The 4,183-nt window shown below is 39.6% G+C and overlaps 1 non-coding gene across 1 annotated transcript; it reads right to left on the bottom strand.

Annotated features, from left to right (window-relative positions):
- Positions 1-3,901: 3,901 nt before the first annotated feature.
- trnai-aau (transfer RNA isoleucine (anticodon AAU)) lies at positions 3,902-3,975 on the bottom strand. Its single transcript has one exon. It is a non-coding gene; the product is annotated as a tRNA-Ile (tRNA).
- Positions 3,976-4,183: the final 208 nt, after the last annotated feature.

Below are 4,183 nucleotides of genomic sequence, written 5' to 3'. Positions count from 1 at the left end.
GCACGACAACCATAGGCAACAAGCAATCCTTGAATTAGAATAACTTAATATTTCTGTACGTGGGCAAAATAATAATATGATTCTTAGTCCATGTTATATTTAGGCTCCATGTATGTAAATATATCTTTTATTTAAAAATGAACACATTGTCTTTTTTCACCACTAGTCACTTAGAAACCATTTAAGCCCACTACCCTCCATTTAAGATGACCTTAGAGTGTTTTAATGAGGAGTTCCTTCAAGTACAAACTTGCATCAGTTTTCACTGTACTGGCTGCAAGTAAGAAATTATGATGCGCAAAATAAATGCTGTTTGATGGAATAAATGAATGACAAATATGAATTTACGATGTGATCATAAAATGGCTTAGGCTAATGTGTCCATGTGTTCTTACAATCCTGGCAGGTCATGTGTGACTGGGGTTTGAGCTTCACTGAAACAAATGTTTTACATCTTGTTCTGGATTATAATCTGGCTAGTGGAATTCAGAGCCCTTTCCCCAATGGGAGAAAATGATTTTATTGTTTTATGTGAGCTCATCCTGAGCAGACCATTCACAAATCAGAACAGTTTCCTGTGGCTACAGTGAGGACCTCAGCTGATACTGGAATATTCACCCACTGCTTTGATATGCTTATCTCACAGATTTCACAACAAAATCCCAGAATATCTACAATGTAGATGAGACAGGATTTGTCACTGGTCCATGACAAATCCTGTAAGATTATGTACCAGACTACAGGTGGAAGTGGGAGGGAACAGATAACAGTCCACATCACTGGGAATGTTGTTGGGCAGATTCATCATCTACAAAGGGAAACGGTTGTACAATTCTTGGTGTCAAGGAGGTCCAGACCGCAACCCCATTTTTGTAACAGAACATGGATGGTTGGACAAATCTCTTCCTTAAACTATTCACTCAGATCTCAGACTGAACATTTCTCAGGGTTTTAATATTTGATGGTTAAACCTCGCATGTGACTCTGGGACTGGGGGACTAGGGGGCTTCTTAACATTTTTTCTACTCCTGAACCTCTTAATGAATAAATGTAGGGCGGTTAATTCTTTCAAAATTATACATTTTTAATATTTTGTCAATAAATCATGACATGATCTTACTTGGAACACTTAAATGGACTTAAATGGTCCAACTGTACCTATTAAGCTGATGCCAGACTTTTCACTTATTTAATAAAATATCTTTATTTATATTATAAAACAGACATAAACTAATAAGCACATTTTGAAATGAGAAATTAGACGTTCATATTTAAATCAATTCAAAATCTATGAAAAATGCCTGGAAAATGATTTTTGGCAGGCTTATTGCATAAAGGAAAAGAGTAAAGTTATGTTAATATGGAAAGGACATGAAATTCTAAACCACACAGCTATTTTTGAAAGAAAGACTTAACTCCTTTAAATCCTTTCCATACAATCGTAATACGAAATCTCTTCTTCTCACATTTTCTTGCTTCCGTGGCTCCATTTGCTTCTTTCGTTGTCTGTTCTATGTCTTTTTGCTGATGTTTCAGTTTCTTCTTCTCATGTGTCTTCTCATGTGTCTCCTTGAACAGCTTCTCCTGTGCATTTGGTGTTGCCCTCACATCTGAGTGAAAGGACAGGGGAGGCAGTAGTGGACGGCAAGGCCTGTAGGGTCTGGATGATGGGGCTTCTTGGAGCCAGTGGGGCTCACCAGGAGCAAATCTGGTAGGCTGTCTGAGGGAGAGTGAGGGAAACCTGTTGTCTCGTGGTTTGGGAGACTCCAGGGGGAAACTGGGCCTTGCGCTTTCCAACTGTGAAAAAAGCATTTAATTTAGCATCACTATTAAATACATGCATGTGCACACACTTTGATATACTATCAAAAATATAATATAAGTTAGACTGTGATATTGTAGTGTCATAGGCAATCCATTTGTTGATTTGCCCTAACACATTTATGCTCACTATTTACCTGGATTTTAATTATAGTTCCTTATTTCAATCTAAAATCATCTCCTGTGTATAGCAGAACATTGCTTCGTTGGATGTGCACTGCAGTGTAACTAAGTGTTTCACTTTTCCTACTTTCTCAAGCTGTGCTCTCAGCCTTCTCAGTTCAGCTTTGATCTCCACATTCTCCCTCTGCAGTTCTCGCACTGCTAGCTCGAGGTCTAGACCTCCAAGACACCGCCCCACACGTGCAGCCTTCCGTCGGTTGTCCTCCCTTGTCTTCCTCCGACATTCACCCAGGGTCTCTTCCTCCTCCACCTTATGGTTTCCCATTTGAAACATGCAGAGACATATGACCCAGCAATGTGTATTCGGTCCCTAGAGATCTTCGGCCATCAAAGATTCTATATATATATTTTTCAATCTGAGATGCTGCAGAGCCTCATTCTAATCCCTAACAGGCAATCTCTATCTAAAAAGGGCCTCATATCAAAATTTAAAGTGGTGTGTTAGTTGTAACAGTCGCCAGCTGTGTCGATAACTCACTCTACGATGCGCTGACACGGTGGAATCTTCCAGCTGCTTACCGTCCTCCTACAAAACAGAAACCTGCTTAACACACTGATATCCAGCTCAACAGGAGGATGTCTTACAATGTAGGTCGGAGAATTGTGTGAATTGCTGCAACTAACTTCAAAAGGATGAACGCTGTTCTGCCAAAAATGCATCTCACTTTTGTAATCTTATCTTTTTTAAATGTTTGTACTACTTGTCTTCTGTTTATTCTGACTAGCAGTTGCTATCACACCACGCGACTAGAATGTTATACGTATGACGCCGCATGGTTACAGAATTCAAAAGATTACAGCTCGGACGATATTGAACGCGCGTTAAAATACGCTCATGAATGAGTTTAACAGACACCTGTTCATTTCAACACAAAGGGAGAAATTACTCAGCTCACAGAGCTTAGTAACGCGTTAGAGGAAAATTCGCTGCTGCTCTTTAAAACACACCAAGTCACTGCACTATATTGGACTGTTTGCACTTGTGTAGCATGTTGTCTGTTGCACTTTTGTTTTTCTGTTGCACCATGGCCCTGGAGGAACATTGTCTCGTTTTTGTTGTGTACTTGTATATAGCTGAAATGACAATAAAACCTCTTGAACTTGAACTCGAACTTGATGATGACTTGCCAAAATTGCTTGATAGGTGTGCTCTGCCACGTAGCGTGAATGTAATCGTCAACTGTGATTTGAGTAAAGTATGTACAGATTGCTGAGCTTGTGAAACCAATTTTAAACATCCAATGTGTAGTATAATGTACTCTGTATTATTTTGTACTGAATGCATTGTAGGTTAGTGTTGCTGTCATGTGGTAATGATTATTACACATTTTAATCCAAACTGCGGCGTCGGGGGCTGGTAATAAATCTTCTTCCCATTGTCTCGATGGGAGGGTAACTGAGATTTGATTTCGCTATTATTTTGTATATCTTAGATAATAGGTTTTTTGTATTAAGAATGTTTGTTTATAAATTCTGATATGGATGTAGGTATCGGAGTTGATTTTTGAACACATAGGTGATCTTAGCTGATGGTATTGTAGGAGCTGTAGGAACAGACACCTAACTTGCTATAATTTGATGGGGAGGATGCAGGTCATCTGCATGCCTCTGGAATGGCTTCCTTGACCAATTCACACAGCGATCGAGAGCCTTACACTAATGCCAGAGTCCCTCTGATTTCATACTTTTCTCCGCAATATCCAAAATTTGTAAATAAGCACAAATCCATGGGTAAAGTTGTGTAATCAAGAACATACTCTCAATTTCCTGTACTTGGAACATGTCTTAGCAGATTGTGGTTTACAAGCAATGTTATAAGCAACACAAGTTCAAACAGGTGCCCTTTTTGCAACAGGTGGTTTGTTGACAAGGGGTCGTTCATCAGCCAAAACTCACATGGCCCATATGGGGATCGAACCCATGACCTTGGCGTTATTAGCACCACGCTCTGACCAACTGAGCTAATCGGCCTTTCGCAGGTAGCTTCACAGTTCTTGGTGCAGCAGTGAAGGGAACCTTTCCATAAAATTGTAGACTTGGTATCAAGAAGATTTTCGACCGAGCATAGGTGAAAGTTGACACATATTGTTCCCTCTGACAAATGGTTATTCTGCAGCCAACTTTTGAATTAAACTTCAAAAGCAAATGTGCAGAAGCTTTTGTTAAAGAGCAATTCAGT

This window comes from Electrophorus electricus, chromosome 10, assembly GCF_041902795.1.
Source record: "Electrophorus electricus isolate QZ-2024a chromosome 10, ASM4190279v1, whole genome shotgun sequence".
NCBI lineage: Eukaryota > Metazoa > Chordata > Actinopteri > Gymnotiformes > Gymnotidae > Electrophorus > Electrophorus electricus.
The sequence above is the reverse complement of the archived record's forward strand: the minus strand, read 5'-3'. Positions and strand labels throughout refer to the sequence as shown.